The sequence below is a fragment of the Sphaerodactylus townsendi genome, linkage group LG10 (assembly GCF_021028975.2).
Source record: "Sphaerodactylus townsendi isolate TG3544 linkage group LG10, MPM_Stown_v2.3, whole genome shotgun sequence".
Lineage (NCBI taxonomy): Eukaryota > Metazoa > Chordata > Lepidosauria > Squamata > Sphaerodactylidae > Sphaerodactylus > Sphaerodactylus townsendi.
In genome coordinates, this window is record NC_059434.1 from 73,776,004 (window position 1) to 73,796,728 (window position 20,725).

The window sequence follows — 20,725 nt, forward strand, 5'->3', positions numbered from 1 at the left end:
ATGCCTTCGGGGGGGGGTTTGCCCCTTTTTGCCTCTTTCATTCATCTTCCCTGCTCTCTGAAAACTATTGCACGATCTGAGCCTCTTCAAAGGAGCCACGTCTGCAAAAGCACAAACAAGAATTAAATTACCTGTTTTACTCAGGTTGTTCATAAAGTTATCGTGTTTGTCCATATACTCATGAACTTACAAGAAAGTTCATTGTAAAATGTCCTTAAAGCTAATTCATACGCTTAAAGTTCACAGACAGGGTCTATTTGCAGAATCCAAAAACTAGTTTACTTTCTGCACCATAAGACTATGTTTGTGTGAGCTATTTTTGCACATGAAGCACCTGTTGATAGAACAGAGCAAATTATATTGAGTTTGGGAGAAAAAACTGAGTGCTTAGGAGAAGTTTTATTAACTTTATCTATTGGGGGTTTTCTGGCCATTTTTTGTTTCGGTTAAATGCTCAGTTGCTTACTTATTTTTGTTGCATTTCTTACATTGCAAGAATCCTGCTCCAAAATGGATCACCATCTGGATTTTCTTAGAGATGTGTGTATCAATGCAAACGTAACCCAAGCTACACAACCTGTGACTCTCAGCCCTTTTATCTCATGATAAACTGGCTAGTTCCGGTACAGACAGTTCTAGGCAACTGTTAGATAAAATAGGAATCTCTGTCTACTCGACCGACTACTAGCCAGAAAGAAAAAAAATGCATATGCTATGTGTCATCACATCATTTTCAACTTAGGACAACTTGATGAAACAGTGACCTCCGAAGCATTCTATCATTGGCTCATTCCGCACATGCAGAATAATGCACTTTCAAACTGCTTTCAGTGCTCTTTGAAGCTGTGCGGAATAGCAAAATCCACTTGCAAACAGTTGTGAAAGTGGCTTGAAAATGCATTATTTTGCATGTGCGGAAGGGGCCATTGACAGCCTTTGAAGACTAAGGGCTGTGGTTTCCTTTATTGGGTCCACTCCTCTCATGTTGCAGCTTCATCTTTTCCTACTGTCTTCAACTTTTCCAAATGTTACTGTATTTTCGAGCGATTCTTGTCTTCACATGATGTCACCAAAGTACAACACCCTCAATTTAGCCATTTCACCTTCTGGAGAGAATTTAAAAACCCTCTGCCCCTGATACATCAAGGTATTCTGCAGAGGGAGATTGTGAGCAACTGGATCACCAAACCGCCCCCCCCCTTCTGGCAATTCCTCACAAACCCAAAATTGTAATTATACTCCTAGTGTGATCACATCTTAGGCCTTGATCCATACACCCCATAACTGAATCATTTTTGAACCTAAGAGTGTGTGACTGCCCCAAGGCCATCTAGCAAGACTCCACAGTGCAAGTGAGGACTTCATCCTGGGTTTCCCAGGTCCTAGTCTAACATCTAAATCATTACACCACGCTGACTCTCTCCTACCTGAATCATATCTGTCAAAAAGTGGGGTATAAATATTTTAAATAAATACTTTGGCAGTAGCTCTATAAGAAGGTGCCTCACTACCAAAACCCCCTGAGATGATGTGTATTCAAAACACATTCACAACCACTGACCTGAAAATCTATTTGTAAGGCTGGGTATAATCCATAACATACAGAAAAAGCATGGAGTAGGAAAAATGAGTTCCATTTTTTAAATGCCCTCTTGGGCCCCTTCCGCACACGCAAAATAATGTGTTTTCAAACCACTTCCACAACTGTTTGCAAGTGGATTTTGCTATACCGCACAGCTTCAAAGAGCACTGAAAGCAGTTTGAAAGTGCATTATTCTGCATGTGTGGAATGAGCCTTGGTTTTGGAAAATGGTTTTTGAGAAGCATGTCAAAAATCACACTGAAGGCATTGAAGAAACCATCACATGTATGTGGCTGGGCAAAAAGGAGTTGCCCAAGAAAATCCTGAAGCATCGCAGCCAGTGATGCTACAGTTCTGATCGCGGGTTCTCCGTGGAAAAGGATTAATGTAGGCTTTCTATGTCGCCCTGCTGCAACGCTCCCCTAGAAGCATCAACTCTCATGCTGAGCTCCAAGCTGGAATCTGCAAGGACCTGGCACCTTCCATCTGTCTAGCAAACTCACTCATTCATTTTACATCAGCCGCTCTCTGAGCCCATCTGGAAAAGCACTGGCAAGTCACGTCAAATTTATAAAGGAGAGGTTAATGAAACAATGCCATTCTAATAAAGTCTGTAAACAAATGCCAACATTAAAATTACATTAGAAGGAAGGCCAGCAGGGTGTACTGTCAACTAACATGAGCACAATTTTTTTTTTTATTTAAAATATGTTTCAATGTAATGTTAATGTAATCTCTCTGTCTACATGGCTTTGATTACGGGTCTGATTTCTTCCAAGGGCATTGAAATACTGCTGTCTTTATTGCACCCACAGAAGACTGTGAGGCTTGAATCAGCAGATTCAAAAATGTGAAAAGTGATCAGATGAGCTCCCCACTTTTAGTTAACGCTAAAGACATTGTCTCAACTTCTCCCATTCGAACCATAAAACCAGGGCAATAATTCCCATTCTTGTTTAGAAACAGGGCTGATGCTCATAGATAGTGTAGATAGATAGCCTTTGCAGATAAAATGGTGCTGAGACCATTGGCTTACACAATTGGAGCCAGGCTCTTTCAGAGGTCATGTCAGAATAGAAGTGTCAGTAATTTTTTTTCAAGGCAGCACAAGTTGTCAGAGAGCAGCAGTGGCATAGTGGTTAAGAGCAGATGCATTCTAATCTGGAGGAGCCAGGTTTGATTCCCTGCTCTGCCACCTGAGCTATGGGGGCTTATCTGGGACATTCAGATTAGCCTGTGCACTCCCACACACGCCAGTTGGGTGATCTTGGGCTAGTCACAGCTTTTCGGAGCTCTCTCAGCCCCACCCACCTCACAGGGTGTTTGTTGTGAGGGGGGAGGGGCAAGAAGATTGTAAGCCCCTGTGAGTCTCCTACAGGAGAGAAAAGGGGGATATAAATCCAAACTCTTCTTCTTCTTCTTCTTCTTCTTCTTCTTCTTCTAGAAGAATAGTACATTTTTCCCCACTAAGTATGCAAGTTGTTGCTGTTAACAAAATTTTGTACTTTGGTATGGAGCGATTTCCTACAGAAATACTCATTTTGGAAGAAGGGCCCCCTTTTAATAGCAGCTATTGAGGGGATGCTTTAAGGCAGAGTGGTTTTTGGCTTCTGCAGATGGTCGAGCCTACCCAATGAATTTTTTGACTACTTTCCCTCAGAAGGTGGCTTCAAAAAACCATATTACAAATTGCTTTTTAAAAGCTCCCCCACAAAAAAGTTCACAAGATGTATTGTTGAAGGTCTGATGAACCCCGAGGAACCATCCTTGGTGACCACTCAGTCAGCAACGCATGTGGTGCCTTCAAAGAAACACCTGCTGGTCAGGTGTTGGCAGTGCCTATTGCTTAAATAGTCCACCAGTTGCAAATTATCTGAGAGGTAGCTTTGAGGAAACAAGGACATGAGTCCTAACTGACATGACGAGGAGGATGCAGCTTCCTGTGGGAGTGCCTCAGATCTCATGGGAGTACCAGAAGGTGGTGCCATGTAAGGGGCTCCCTTCAAAGGGAATTGTGAGGTAGATTACACTGACCATGTGAGTTGTTCAAGGGTCACCCAACAGGATTCATGGTAGAAAGTGGATCTGAACCCAGAAATCCCAGATTCTAGTCTACCCATCTAACCACTGCACCACGCTGGCTCTCAAATGCTACTTGGTGCTGGAACATTTACATAGCTCCATGAAGTCTTCATGGTGATTGTACCTTGAGACTATTGAATCTGGGGAAGGTTACAGCACAATGTCCCTCACCTGGATGGCCCAGCCTAGTCTGATCTTGTCAGATCTCAGAAGCTAAGTGGGGATCTCCCTGGTAAACGTTTGGATGTGAGACTACCAAAGAAGTCCACACTCGCTATGTAGAGATGGGCTATGGCAACCCACCTCTATTAGTCTCTTGCTTAGAAAACACTACTGGGCCATCATAGGTCAGCTGCAACTTGAAGGCACTTTTATACACACACTCTCACACATTCTCACATAATGTGAAAAAAGTCAGCCAACTAGGCCCAGGCCTCACTACTGTAGTTTAGGAGTGCACTGTAATCCAGTTGCCTTTGCTGTCATAGTTTTCACTCCGCAGTTTGATGATCCATGATGATTTAGTACTGACAAAGATATAGCTGATGTATTTAATTCACTACAATATGTGGAAGGGAATCTACCCTACAAATCTCCACTGAGGCCCTTCTTTCATCCCCACCCACCCACATCATAATGATAAATATTATAGTACTGAATAGTTAATGTCAATAAGGAATTCATTAAAGAAATCTGGCAAGCCAGCTGCCAGTACTAAAACCTTATGGTTTTTGGTCTTCAGCTGGAAACAAGATTCTCTTTTGCAAACAATGACTTGGGACGAGAGTTCCAGCACCGCTTGTCCTTTTACTGTAACTTGGATAGCAAAATGTAATTTGGTTCCCAGCCAAGAGAATTGTTCAGCATAAATTAAATTTCTCCCATTAATGGAAAAATGTATCCGTGCACACAAGAAACAGAAAGAGAGAGGGGGGACGAGAAGAATCTGTTTAATAGGTCGTAAGAGACACAAATATTATAATTAGACAACATGAAACAAAATAATGTGCACTAATGCAGATAAAGACAATGAACTAGTGAGAAATTGTTCCCAAATGATAACTTAATAGAGCCTTTACTATAATTTGCATATGCATGTGCATTTTTTAAAAAAAAAATATTTACAATGTAAACTAGCATAAAGCTAATAGTGAGGGTTTTGTAATTAACATGGTGCAATGGGAAATTAATTTAAGTTGACATTGCATTCAATTTATTATCTAACTGGTTTAAGATATTTTCCATAACCTCCTCCGCTATCTTTTCTTGCAACCTGAGCTTTGAAAAGCAAAACTAAAGATATTCTCAGGTTTATTTTAGTGAAATACAGGGCTTACAGTGGCAGGATTAAGACCTGTATCTCATGAATTATTTTTAAATGCCTTTGCCTCATTAAAGACACACTGGAGAAAAAAACACGCAGCTCACTTGGTATGTATTAAATAGCACCTATTTTTATCACTTGAATCTAGAGAAAATTTACATTCACAGTCATTAATTTCCTTTATTCCACAGATACACAAAACATGATCTTTCGGCCTACGAAAAGGCAACTGACAGAGCAGAACTACACCTCTCAGCGGTTCAACAGGAGGAGATATTATTATCCCACCAAACATCTGCTTGCTGACATTTTCTTACTACAGGCAAGTTCAATGTATTTATTTTATCATAGAGAGGTTGTATTCCACACTTCAACCCAAAGGAGCGTCCAAAAAAAAAAGGTATAATTTATATTAAATACATCGAAATCACTACCAAATCACTCAAACCACTTGGAGCCAAAATGAGATCTGGGGAATAAACATTTAAATACATACATGCATACATATATAATTACAAAGCTGATGCGTTGTTAATTCTAGTGGCTGCCTCTTAAAACTCTTGTGGCTGTGTTCCGAACCAGATTCAGCTGCTCAGTTTCATTTCATTTCCCTCCTTGCTACAGACTCTGCCGTACATGTTTTTTGTCCGTTCAGATCCCATAATCTCCAATACAATCTTTTTTTCACCAGCAAGGCTCCACCCACAACACCACAGACCCCATGAAGCTCAACCTTTAATTCAACAAATTCTATCAGGCTGCACCCGCCATGTTTCAGATGTCATCTGAGCAGTGGCGGAGCTACAAGGAGACTGGGGGGTGCGCTGTGCACCAGGCGCACGCCTGGGGGTGGAAAATTGCCCCCAGTCCCCTCCCCGTTCCCCCACCCCCCTGTAGTGTCCCCTTGCAGTGCCCCCCACCCCCCTTCCCACACTTATCTTAGTTCCTTTCCTTTTCCTAGAACTTGTTCAGGCTGAAAAAAGGCCTGTTCACAGTACAGGCTAAAAACGGCCTGAGGAACTACAGTTCCCAGGAGACCTTGGGAAGTATGGTTCCCATCAGGCCATTTTTAAGTCTGAACTGTGAATAGGCCCTTTTTTCAGCCTGAAACATATAGGGAAAAGAGGAAATGAATGGGGAAGACTGCTACTAGTGGGGGGGGCGCTAGCGGGGCAGAAAATATAGACTGCACACCTGGCGCAGTTCGGCCCAGCTACGCCTCTGCATCTGAGCTCCTCCACAGACCTACTGGTCTCTGATCTAGCCTTATTTGACCTGGCTTCTTCTAAGGAGCCAGCAATTTTGTATTTAAACAATGCTAAGCCAGAAGATGAGGGTGGTTTAATCACTGCAATTTAAGTTAAGGGTTTTTTTAAAATGACTGTTATTTGCTCTAAGGCTAAGTGTTGAGAAAGGGCTAAATCAAAGCAGAAAATACTGTTTTGCTGGCATGAGGGTTATTACACTATTCATAGAAAGCTACACAGAATATTCTGCTAACCCTCACAGAGGTTTTTTTTTTCATTTTATTTATTCACGAATCTTATATCCCACATTTCCCGTCAATGGAACCCGAAGTGGCTTATAACGTTCTCCGTTTCATCCTTTCAACGACATTGTGTGGAAAGTTAAGTTAAGAGTATATGATTGGTCCGAGGTCACGCAGCAAGCTTTCCCAAATTTAAACTCTGGAATTAAAGTCTAATTAAATTTGTTTCTCTGGAAAATTTGTTGGTCTCTAAGGTGCTACTGGACTCAAATCTTGCTCTAAATATTTTGAGAGTTGATCCCCCTCTTCTCAGTATGTTCTTACAATGCACTGTTTTTAGAAGATTCTCACTTACTTGTTCCAACTTGTTCCAACTTTGTTCCAACTTTGGACACACAAATGAAAACGAACATTTGGCCACTGTCCTGTGACCGGTCCAATGTATCATGCTTAACTTGTTTGTTCATGACATTAGAATCAAGTGCTTTCGTTCCCCTCCCCCCACAACTGGGTTCAATTGTGACATATCCGACTCAACATGTCTTCAACAAGAGATATCATCTCCTGAGGACATGCTCCATCTACACTGCTGAACACTGCACATGTACAGAGGATAATAAAAACAAACAAAAAAGGAACAACATTTTAATGCTTAATTCTCACGCACAACTCGATTTGGAGCCCTGTAGGTAATAATGTGACCACTGCACAGTCAATGGTTTGGGGAGAAGGTGCCTATTTACTAGGCAAATCTTTTGAATCACACTATTTTTCATGTTTATGAGAGTTTGAAATAACGTACCTTCTTGTGACTCGCTGCTACATTTGCCGTGCCCACTTCTCCAGTCAGATCTGACCAGTGCATCGAAGCAGAAGCAAATCCCAAAACCTCTTTTGCTTGAAAATGCAACCCACCCAAATAACTTCCTAACGAGTCTACATACATGCATACATACATACATAAAAAGGCTGGCCGGCAATTTTAAGCAACACCAGAAGGATTTGTAGCCAACGTGTTATCCTTTTCTCGGCAAGTTATGGAGCAATGCCTTTTATAGCCGTTATGAAAGAAAATACAGTGAAATCCTAAAAAGCATTATAACTTTCTGCCTTGAACTGGATAGTCCAAGCTAGCATTATCTCATCAGGTTTTGGAAGCCAAGCAGGGTGGGCCCTAGCCAGTATTTGGATGGGAGATCTCCAAGGACTACAAGGATTGTAACATGCAAGCAGGCAATGGCAAGCCACCTCTAAACATCTCTTGCCTTGAAAACCCTTTGGGGTTACCATGTGAGCTATGACTTGACAACAATGCCCGCGCACATGCGCATGCGCGCACGCACACACACACACATCTAAAACTTCAGCAGGCATAGAAGGATGTAGCTACGTTTAGGCTCACCCTGTTTACCTTAATTCATTTAAACCTGACTATAACCTAATCGGCAGCAACACAATTAATTCAATATATTCACACTGCATTAGAAACAATCTCAGAAGTAGCCAGTGTGTATGACTGTTAATTATTACAATTCTTACTTCTCTGGGGAAATTCATGACATAAATCTATAGCATTCGGTGGAACCAGCCTGTTTCCTGAAGTCTTTTTTTCTACTGGTCTAAGTTCAAACAACAGAAAACACCATAAGTGATTTGCATTCATCCAGCTTAAAAGGTCCCGAGAGAGAAGAAGAAAATGAGAAAGGAACAATGGTCTTTCTTCCTTTAATCTCTGTGCTCCTTAAAGACCAATATTTCTCTACCTCCACCTTTCAAATTGAGTCTGAAAGAAGTCATGTTATTAAGGGAGTTATTCAGAATTTGATCAGGTTCTTTTTAATTTGGCCTCTCAGGGAAAGACAAGGAGATACATCTGAAAAGAAATCTGCATGAACTGACATTGAAGAAAGTCATGTCATGCGCGGGATGCTAAAATATTCTAGCTGCTAAGCCACCAACATTTAAAGATTCTTGTAAAAAATACAAAAATTCAATCAACTTTAGGTCAAATTAATTTGTGTTTACTTAACCTGATGCATTAATATATGCATAGAACCTAGCATGCCTTCTCTGAGAATATAAAAGAAATGAACACAAAAATGTTTTGAGGCCTTTTGGGGAGGGATAAGTCCCACAGGTTTTATGGGTAGAAGAATAGAAAAGAATGGTTTGTGTGGTGTTAATCCATGGCTGATTCCGCATGGGCCAAAAACAGCAGTGTGAAAATGGAGGAGGAGGAGGAGGAGGGGGAGTTTGGATTTATATCCCCCTTTTCTCTCCTGCAGGAGACTCAAAGGGGCTTAAAATCTCCTTGCTCTTCCCCCCTCACAACAAACACCCTGTGAGGTGGGTGGGGCTGAGAGCTCAGAGAAGCCCAAGGTCACCCAGCTGGCATGTGTGGGAGGGCACAGGCTAATTTGAATTCCTCAGATAAGCCTCCAAAGCTCAGGCGGCAGAGCTGGGAATCAAACCCGGTTCCTCCAGATTAGATACACGAGCTCTTAACCTCCTACGCCACTGCTGTAAAAGGGTTTAAAACGGTGTAAAAGGGTTTATACTGTTTTCACACCGCTGTTTTTGGCCCATGAGGAATCAGCCTAAGCTTCAGGTTATCTTGATAAGAGAATGACAAAGCTGGATATGTGATAGCAGTCTGAATCCTGTCTACTCTGATCAAAGGAGAACTCAACTTTAACCTGAAGTAACCTGAAGTAACTCAAGTCCTTCTAACTTGAGGCCTTTTTTTGCCTTGGACAGTTGCTCTGCTATGGGACATTCAAAAAGCTCTTCATAGGCTTATTTGGCAACCTGGGCTAGCCAGTTCTGATGGGTGCCATACAGGTGTCAATTTCTCACTCAACCCCATCCAGGCTAGGATGCCAACCTACAGGTGGTGGTTGGAGATCCCCAGGGATTGCAACCAATCTTCAGGTAACAAAGATCAGCTCCCCTGAAGAAAATGGGCATTTTGGAAGGTGGATTCTATCCTATTGAAGTCCCTTCCAGCCACAAATACTGCCCTCCTCAGGATTCAGCTGCAAAAACTCCAGGTGTTTCTCAACCAAGAGCTGGCAACCCCTACTCAAGGCCCCAAAGAGGGTAACATACCTTGATGATGTCATGGGTCAGTACTTGATGATGTCATGGGTCAGTCCAATGAGGAATACTGGCAGAGTGACCCCACCTTACCAGAGCCCTGGATGGTTGAGTCTCAAGAGCAGCCAGAAGCATCACAGGACAGAAACTGGCTGGCTTGCAGACAAGTCAAAAGAAGGAAATCAGACTGCTTGCTGAAGCACCTCCAGCCACTGAGGCCAGAACTAACAGTCCACCCAGCTCAGCTGAACGAGTGAGGTAGCTTAGAATCTACAGGTGGCAGGAACTGCACTCTACAAGACACAGTGTGCACTTGGAGGCTCAGAGTGAGCTCAGGATCAAGACTGAGCCACAGCACAGACCTCTAAGAGACAGATCTGTGAAGTGGAAGTTGCAGGAGCAACCCTGTTGAAAGCCTGACAGCTTTTTGTCGCACCTGCGCGCAGACTGATCACTCAGAACTCAGATCAGATTGCCTGACCTGACCCACCTTTGACTGTCTCTTTGGAGACCTGTTTTGAACTTGTTCCTCCGGACTCAGAGTAAGACTGCTCTCTCGCCCTCTCTCACATCTGTGCCTGCTAGCAGCTGTAATCCGACGGCCTGTGAGTTCAGCAGGCCAGGACAAATATGTATATCCAAATGAGGGACTGGAGGTGAGGAGTTAAGTACATTCTAACAACACTGGAGGAGGGTGAACTAGATAGCCTATGATTGCATAATCTACATCAGTTACCCAACAGATGATAAACTACCACAGAGAACTGTTAATAGTGAGGTAGTATGGGGTATCAACAACATCCTGATTGTGGCGTGTGATAGGTAATTCCTGCAGTTGATGTGGCACATAGTTCATACCACTAAGAAGAGACTGGATTGAGTTTGGGTAGGTTAGATGTTTATTTATTTGCTTCAAAACAAAATTTCCAGTCAGGCCAGTTATGAACTGAGCCAAGAAACATTTTCCAAGGACTGTTTGTTAGTAATTTAGTGACACTTCCTACTGTTCAGTGCAGCAGGTTCTTTTTAGCAGCTAGTTGTATTTTATGCAACCAAATGTCCACTGTGAGAATTCAAAATGCCCTACTGTTCTCAAAAGGGTGTAAATGAAAAGAGGCCATCCTGCAGAGCTGACTCGGAATCAAACTGAAGCAAAACTTATATTGTAAGCTGTTTGCTTTTCAAAAAGCCAAAGAATACGGATATAATTCTACGACCAATATTAGTGCCACGGCGCGACTATACATGGATGACAGAGTATGCTGCTGCATTATCATACGAAGGGAGTGGAGCAATCATTTTCAAGCATTATTAAGCATTGGTTTCCCTGTTGACACTGGTACTGGTACTAAAGCAACCTTTGACAAAGGAGACAAGATTATTCCTTCTTACCTGGGAGCAAGCCCAATCGAACGCAAGAGGATTCTTTTTTGAGTAAGCACATTTAGGCTTGAGCATCAAGTACCACTGGAACAAGTTAGTCATGACTTGTTTAAAGCCCGTTGTTTTCAACAGGATGGAAGCCTGGTCCTCACAAATAGATAATGTGGTAAACTTGTATGAGAATTGTACATATAGTGCAAGGAGGGAGTCTCCTGTACACAGTAGAATTTAGCCATTTATGCATGGTCACTGTTTGCAGTAGTTCAAACTCATCATCTCAGTTGAAATTTAAGAGAACAAGAATATAAGGCCCCTTCCGCACACGCAAAATAATGCGTTTTCAAACCACTTTCACAACTGTTTGCAAGTAGATTTTGCCATTCCGCACAGCTTCAAAGAGGATTGAAAGCAGTTTGAAAGTGCATTATTCTGCATGTGCGGAATGAGCCTCAGAAAATAAGGAGAGCCAACAGGATCAGACCAGTGGTCCACATAGTCCAACTTTTTTCACACAGTAGGCACACAGCAGCCAGCCAATTGTCTAAGACTTAGAGGGTAAGGAGGAGGAGGAGGAGTTTGGATTTACACCCTGCTTTTCTCAACTATAAGTAGTCTCAAAGCAGCTTACAAACTTCTTCCCTTTCTCTCCCCACAACAGACACCTTGTGGAGTCGGTGGGGCTGAGAGAGTTCTGAAAGAACTGTGACTAGCTCAGGGTCACCCAGCAAGCTTCATGTGTAGACGTGGGGAAAGAAATCCTGTTCACCAGATCAGAGTCCACCGCTTATGTAGACAAACAGGGACCCAAACCCAGTTCTCCAGATTAGAGTCTATCTGCTTTTAATCACTATACCACATTGGTTCTCCTTGATCTATCCCTGATGTCACCTCCTAACACAGGTATTCAGAGGTTTACTTTCCCTGAATAAAGAGGTTCCTAGCCATCAATAAATCTTTCTTCCATTCATCTATCTCATCCTATTTTAAAGTAACCTGTGCTGATAGCCATCTCCACAATAAGAATGAAACCTTCTTTCAACTAACTTTGGTTGCATCAGGGCCATTGACATGGTTGCCGTAATCAAGATTTCTTGGTGAAGGGTGTACTTATGGTCTAAAAAATAACTAGATTCATCATGGACTATCCCAATGTATCAAAGGCACTGCCGATTCCTGGAACATCCCTGTCCCTATTTTGTTCTTGTCACCATGATGTTTTGTTAGAATTTGAACAAGTCACGCAAAGTTCTCTAGCAGCTTGCGTTCTTCTGGGTTTAGCTCTCTCCTCAGCATGTCAAAGCAGCGAGTGGCTGCATCATCTCTTGTGAAAACTATGTTTGCGAAAACTATGCCATCCCATAGCGTGCCTTCTGCCAATTCACACTCTGCAGACCTTTTTCCAATGTATCTTCAAGCAAAAGACCAACTCACTACGTTCATTTCTTGCCTCAAAAATCCTATGCTGCAACTTCATGGCACTTCCCACCAGGAATGTCCTCATTTTTATCTATGAAATGTCAGACAGCACAGGAGGAGGTTCTTCAAATGAAATGAGGTTTCAGAGGCCAGACTGCTGAAATTGATGTCCTGAAAAGTCTTCATTTTAATTTCTTTTTAAAAGTATATAGGTTTGCCTTTCTCCTAGTACCTACATTCCTAGTAGCCATTGTCAAGAGACCACAGTAGTGAGGAGCTGCTTCTCCATGCATCTCAGAGGCGTAGTTCCAAGGGGGCATTGGGCGTGATGCACCGGGCAGGCGCCCCTGTAGGGGCATGGTGAGGGCGTTCCAGGACGGGGGCGTTCCAAGGCAGGGCGGGGGCGGAGTACACACCAGTGCATCGGGTGCTTTTCCAAGTTGATACACCTTTGATGCATCTACCTTTTGAGACCTACGGAGAAAAGATCCGTGCAGGAAAATCTGTTTCCAAATGCTGAATACTCCTGCTGGCTCACAGTAATGGCAGTTTTTAAAAAACAGATAAAATTGCAATATTTGCTTTAAAAAACACCCTCTTTTTTTTTGCATTAATTGAGCTCTTTCCGAGGCAAGTCAATGCACTTTCATACTTCAATAACAAGCTCATAAAAAGTCCCCTGATGGACTGCAGAAGGTATTGCTACTGCCTTGAAGAATTACATAAATCAAATACTGAGCTGACTGCCACTTTCCAGCTAAATGCTATTATAAATAACTGTTTGTATGGCCTTATCGTCTCCTCCCCCAAAGCCTGTCAACCACTGATAAAGATTCACTCTGTAAATCACTGTAATTTCCTCTTAGCTGCCAGAAGAGAGATTTAATATGGTGATAAAGAAAATTGATGAAAAAAGAGTAGGTTTTCCCCTTTTTTTAAAAAAAAGACTTGAATAATTTTATACTTATTTCAGAGAGGCATTTCTTTACGAGTTTATGCTCACACAATGCCATTAATTTGGTCAGCCAGATGATATCCTCTTGTAACATTTTGATGGGAAACTCTGTTCCTCAATCTTGGCAGAAGAATTTACCAACATACAACAAACTGGAGCGTTTTTGACATGTGGAAAAATCTAACTTGACAATTTTGACTGTTTTATTTCTAGCAAGTTATTATTGTGGTTGGTTGGAAAAAAATAAGATATTGTGGCTTATAACAACTATTCTTATTACAGTAATATAGCCATCACAGCACACTGATTTATTTTCTACTTTGAAAGATATATGATTACAGATCAATTGTGCTGCTGAGTAAGTGAAGAGATCTAGGTTTTGTAGGGCATGGTATCTGATGCGGAACACTGGATGCTTGATGAAAAGGCCTTATTTCTCTATAAACCACGTTATACTATGCCTCAAAAACACATACTTCCCAGCGTAAATCCAGTATTTTGGCCAAATCAAAAGAAGCAGAAGCAGCAGAAGCAGAAGAAGCAGAAGCAGCAGCAGCAGCAGCAGCAGAAGCAGAAGCAGAAGCAGAAGCAGAAGCAGAAGAAGCAGAAGAAGAAGCAGCAGCAGCAGAAGCAGCAGAAGAAGCAGAAGCAGAAGAAGCAGCAGAAGCAGCAGCAGAAGCAGCAGAAGAAGCAGAAGCAGAAGAAGCAGCAGAAGCAGAAGAAGCAGAAGCAGAAGAAGCAGCAGCAGCAGAAGCAGAAGCAGAAGAAGGAGGAGGAGGAGGAGGAGGAGGAGGAGGAGGAGTTTGGATTTATATCCCCCCTTTCTCTCCTGCAGAAGACTCAAAGGGGCTTACAATCTCCTTTTCCTCCCCCCCTCAACAAACACCCTGTGATGTGGGTGGAGCTGAGAGAGCTCCGAGAAGCTGTGACTAGCCCAAGGTCACCCAGCTGGCGTGTGTGGGAGTGCACAGGCTAATCTGAATTCCCCAGATAAGCCTCCACAGCTCAGGCAGCAGAGCTGAGAATCAAACCCGGTTCCTCCAGATTAGATACACGAGCTTTTAACCTCCTACGCCGCTGCTGCTCCTTGGAAAGCTACAGGGTTTCCAGCAGGTATGTGCCTTTGTATGTCCTAACTCCATCATGCTTTTCCGGACGGCCCACTGTCCCCCAGAAGCAGCATTTCAGGAAGATGTGTCTCTGCAGTGAAGATACTTGATGAACAACAGTCACAGGTAAGTGCAACTTTGTTTTCATTGTCGAGTCTTCAATGCAGCCCCGCACAGGAGAGTAGCAAGCTCACTCACCATGGATGGTGGTGTGGACTTGCCAATGAAATAACAACTGTAACACTGCTCTCCCAATAGGGATGTCAGAGTCCATGACCGGAGATGATGATGTATGACAAGAAAGCGAGTTTCAACATCAAAGTCAAGTGGTTCCTGGATTCCATCCATGACTGTGATAGGGACTCCGTCAGCCAGACAACTCAATGGATGACACTGAGGAGATGGATGAGGTAGAACCAGAGAAGATCAGCATCGAGAAGACAGCAATTGACATAAACAGAAGACCTTCAAGTGACAAACCAGAGAATCAAGATGGGGATGCATCAGCAAAAAGCCTTACTGCAACGGGGACAATTGACATTGAGAAGGAACTTCTGGTGGACGAACTGAGAAGTCCAATTGTGGATGCATGAGCTATGTGCCTTGACGTCAAGGAGACAATGGCTTGGACCAAGAGGTATTTTTCACTTTCCTTTTGGCCTTCTTGATCAGCGGCTCTGAAGTAACTCGCTGAGTTGGAATCCGATTCAGATGCAACTGTAAAGATTGACGTGATTGAAAGTGTGGAAGCCGACTTCGAACATTTTCTGGTCGGTGTATTCTATTCACTAAAGTGAAAAATTCTTCCCTTGGTGCAGCCTTAAGCATCGAAGCTTGTTCACGTCTGACCTTAGGTGTGAAAAGGCAGCATGACAGGGAGCATCAGAGACATGGGTCTCACTGAGACAAAAGAGACATTCCTCATGCTCATTGTTCTGAGGCATCTTAATTCCACATTTATACCTTACTTGAACAGAACCATTTTGACACAGAAGGAGAAAAGGAATCCTTTTTTCTAATATATATATACAACATTTCTCCAATTCATTAGCATATATTCATATTTAGACACATTACATTATTATCTTTTTTATAGTGAGAAAAGGAATCCTGAGCTTCAAAACTGAAGTGCTCAGCTAAAGCCCGTCCTCCACAGCAAAGACAGGAGCCTTGTCCTCTGTCACATGACCATTTGGGTGGGAAACTATCCTGCTCTTGGCTCTGGGGGAAAGCAATGGGGGAGAGCGTTCCAAGAGCTCTGAAGCTTCTCAAAGCCTTCCTATCAGTTCTCTACAGCTGGCCTGGGCAGTCCAAGACTGCACGGAGACACAACAATGGAATATAACAAACATGATAACAGCATCTGTATGTGGTTACTGCAGCAAAAATGTCTTCTGCAAAAATCATAGAAGCTTAATAAAATCTCCAATGAAAGGAGGTATAAGCCCGCCTTATTTCTGGATAGCCAAATAGTCGAATTATGCAACACTGAAAGAAGCAAGACAAAAAGAAAATTGTTTCAACAGTTTCCATCTTTAAATAACTGGGATAATATTAATAACTATTCTTATAACAGCAACCAGGCCACATTTGTTTTAGTCATTATTAAAAATGAATATGTCGAATAACAGCATTTATCTAACATATACATTCTTATTCAGTACGTGTAAGCTTACATATCCTATGGTTTAATATGATACATTTAATGGAAAAATTAACAAATCTGAGCTATGAAGGTCAATTTGAATAGCTGAGAATTTGAGGGGGGGCAATATATATCTGCAGGCAAATTGACTTATGATGAAGCAGGCAATCAGCATTCAGTGAAGGTCACTGGATTGGGATAATGGCTAATGATTACGACTTCCTTTGAAAAAGCTGTTGATGTAATCAGAAGCACATTAGTGAGCGAAAATTAGAGGATGAAAATATGAGCAAAACAGGTATCCATTGGGGCCACGTATTGTATTTTCTGGGGCATTTTTGATCTAATCTGGAGAGTAGGAGGGTTGTTTTCAATACAAGATGCTGACAACCAAGGACGCCACGGATATACTACTTTTGTATCTAATTACCAGTCATTTATCACTGTCAGTTTTTAATATGAGCATAGGGAGGAAGAAAATACTTCCTTTGCAATTCAAATAATCTGAAAATGGCAAACCAGACATGAATGAATCTAAATTTACTGATTTTAAAAAAGTTTATGTGATTTTTATTTAAGTAACATTCAGTGCCAAAGATGAAATGTAGTTACCGTATATACTCGTGTATAAGTCGACCAGCATAGAAGTCGAGGCACCTATTTTTACCACAAAAAACTAGGAAAACTTATTGACTTGCATATAAGTCGAGGGTGGGAAATGCACTAGCTACTGGTAAACTTCAAAAATAAAAATAGATACCAATAAAATTACATTAATTGAGGCATCAGTAGGTTAAATGTTTTTGAATATTTATTTCAAAGAAAAACAGTAAACTAGCTCTGTAAGCCCTGATTCTCCCTTTAAATCCACTCAGAAGGGGGGGGGGTGATTTAAAGGGAGAATCTGGGGAAAATTTGAGGGTGCCTGTCAGGGGAGGAATGTTTATGTTAGCAGTATCAACATTTCAGAGTATCTTAGGAGACGCTCCTGATGATACCTCCCAGGTTTGGTGAAGTTTGGTTCAACGGGCCCAAAGTTACAGACCCTCAAAAGGGTAGCCCCATCTACTATTAGCTTCCATTGGAAACAATGGGGGATGGGAGCATCCACTTTGGGGATCCATAACTTTGGATCCCCTGAACCAAACATCACCAAACCTGGCTGGTATCAGTAAGAGATTATTCTGATGATACCACCCTGGTCAAGTGAAGTTTGGTTCAAGGAGACCAAAGTTATGGACTCTCAAAATGTAGCCCCATCTACTATTAGCTCCCATTGGAAACAATGGGGGATGGGAGCACCCTCTTTGGGGGTCCATAACTTTGGACCCCCTGAACCAAACTTCACCAAACCTGGCTGGTATTATCAGGAGTGTCACCTGATGATAGCCTGAAATTTGGTGCCACTAGCCTAAAAACTGCGCTCCCTGGTGGCCAACAAAGTAAAAACCCTAAAATATTTTTTAAAATACACTTCACTCACGTATAAATTGAGGGGGGCTTTTTCAGCACAAAAAATGTGCTGAAAAAGTCAACTTATATGCGAGTATATACGGTACATCTTTTCTTCCCCAGATCTTCTGCCCTAGTGTGGTGACACTGGGGACCAAAAAGAGATTTACTACCTAGGTCTGAAGAAGAAAACTGTGGGTTACAAATCAAATTGTCAAATGAATGTGTGCAGTCATGCTAAAACTGATTTTTTTTGGGGGGGGGGAATGTAGCAGCTGAGAAAGCAAGAAATAAAGGATTGTATTTTATTTAAGGATTTTTTGAAAAGGAAATCATATATTACATATTATATAGACTGCAGCTTTGAGCCATGATCATCTTCTTGGGAGTACAAAAGTGCCACATGTAATTGCTAGAGTCAACAGATTTTCCCACCCTCCAAGAGCTTTGCGACTTCTGTTTACTATCCAATTTTACAGAGATTAATTTCCTAAGAACAGAGAGTTTTTATGAGCAAATATGCCCCAGGGATGCAATGATGTGCTGTCATACTAATATTCTCAGCAACAGAAGGATCTCTCTAGTCAGAGTCTTCTCATAGAAGAGGGGGAAATAATCCGGAAAGGTAAAAGAATAATGTATTGGTTGGCATGTTGTTATTCTGTTTTCCCACACATAAGGGAAATGACAGCAATTTTTCACTACTCAGAATCTTCACTGAAAATTTCAGGCCATTTCTGCAATTTTCATCCTGAAAAAAAATAACACCCCCACCCATGCCAACCAACAATGCATTTCACTTTTCCTGTTCCTGATTGTTTGAAACTCTTACCAGGATTCTTTTTTTCAAGAGTATAGGCATTGTCCATAATATATTATATATAATATAATATTATATTATACTAGCAGGGCACCCGTGCTTCGCTACGCATACTTCATCACAGGCTCTCTATGAATTCCGGCATACATTCAGCATACTTCTTTACAGCCTGTTTGTGAACTTTGGGGTGACATACAGCATATTTCCTCACAGCCAGTCTGCGGACTGATGGGTTTGTTTTTGTATATGTTGCAGCAGCTTCCTGTAGTTGTCTTTTTCTAATGCAATGTGTTATTGCTGTCTTTCATCTGGTGGGCTCCAAAAGAAGTCATGTGGAAGCAGCCGTTGTATTTTTGGGATGCAGAAAGGAAGTGGATGCTGATGAGTGAGAAGGCTGTGAAGAGGTTCAGGTAGGGTTGAAGGGCAGGGAACTGGACTGTACCGCCACTGCAGCACATTCCTGGGGACTCATCCCGCCACTTCAGAGCACGACACCAAGCACAGGGTGATCGGAGGCTGAGAGCAGTAAACTTGTCTGCACAGTAATCAATCTGATGTCCATATGCAAAACTTGACAAATGTTTAGTAGTCCAAGGTGATAGTGTGGTTTGTAATCTATTTTGATAGTATTTGGCTGTAGTGGTGTTGTTAATGTGAGGGACGGTGGAGGAGTACTTTTTCACAACCTGTCTGTTAACTTCGAGGTGACATTCAGCATACTTTTTTGCAGCCTGTTTGTGAACTTTGGGGTGACATGAAGCATATTTCCTCACAGCCTGTCTGTGGACTGATGGGTTTGTTTTCAAATAGGTTCACATCATCATCATCATCATCATCATCATCATCATCATCATCATCATCATCATCATCATCATCATCATCATCATCATCATCATTAATTCAATTTGGTATACCGCCTCATCCCCGGAGGGCTCTGGGCGGTGTACAACATGATCAGCATAAAATACAAATAACAAATAAGAGGAGCGAGTAAATAACAACCAATAAATAATATCTAACATTAAGAACTCAGCCCCATAAACTCTAAAATATTAATTTAAAACATGTGATGTGGAGGGCAGTGGTAGAGTGCAGTTGGTGAAGGACATGAAGCTAGTGGTGTTGAACTGTCACCCTTAGAATGTTCGTGCAGCATGTCTGTGGACTGAGCAGTTGGTTTGCCCTTAGAATGTTCACGCAGATGGCCAGAGATGACAGTAAATAGGTAATAAATCAAGTGAAAGTGAATATTTTGGGAAATCCTTTCTTAGTGAGCACCTGGAGTACGTAAGGAACAGGTGTGCCAAATTTCATGTGTGTGACTTCGGTGGTTTTTGAGTTCTGTTGATGAGTCAGTGAATCAGTCAGTGGTATTTTGCGTTTATAGATATAGATTACAATGTGATGACTGTGTTTGTCTCAAACAAACCACTCTGAAGTAGTTATTTGCACTGAAATGAGCCCCCCCCCCCCCCATCCCATAGGAGATGTCAGGAAATAGTACCCCAGTTTGGATACAGACTGTTTTCGCATAGACAAAAGCTGGCTTCCCTTGTCCTGGTTTTCCAGTTACATAGCACATGAAGGAAACAGTAGATAAAAGAGGATGTGGATTAAATGACAACACCCTGTCACTCTCATGGCAATCAGATATACTGGGATTTCGGGCCAGATTCTCAATGCTCTCCATTTGCAGGTAGTATAGAAAAAGAAGAAGAGTTGGTTTGTTTATCCTTCTTTTTCCCCACCTTTAATGAGTCTCAAACTGGCTAACCATCACTTTTTCTTCCCCTCTCCACAACAAGCTTGGTGGAGTTGAGATTTTTCTGAGAGAACTGTTACTGGCCTACGATCACCCAACAGGATTCATGTGGAGGAGTACGGAAAGAAACCCTGTTCTCCACATTAGAGTCCGCCACTCATGTGGAAGAGTGGGGAATCAAACCTGGTTCTCCAGATTAAAGTCTGCTGTTCTTAACCACTACACCATGCTGAATGTATTTTCCCCAAATCTATCAGGACCATAGTGTAAGAGCCAGTAGGAGTTAAATTCCACTACTCCATGCTTTCAACCTAATACAGTTCCTGAGGAGTTGGCTATTAGGGCGAACACATGGATAGTTATTTCTGAATTCATATGTTTCTTCAACAGGGAAAACAGTGGTCAGTTCTGCATAGCAAAGGTATAAAGGGTTGAAGTCAAAAACGAGCAGACTCGTTTTGAGGATGGGACCTATGTGAAGGCCCCCCCCCCAACCAAAAAAAACCAAGTTTGTATTGTGTCCTACACCTGTTATATTTGCCCTGTGAGTAATCCACCCATGTCTCTATTTTAATCAGGAAAATGGCAGGTAGAGAAGGTTTACAACCAC

At 42.0% G+C, this 20,725-nt stretch overlaps 1 protein-coding gene across 1 annotated transcript in view; it reads right to left on the reverse strand.

Moving 5' to 3' along the window:
• LOC125440105 (serine-rich coiled-coil domain-containing protein 1-like) overlaps positions 1 to 20,725 on the reverse strand; it is a 534,627-nt gene that overhangs the window by 252,536 nt on the left and 261,366 nt on the right. The gene's annotated exons all lie outside the window — the stretch shown is intronic.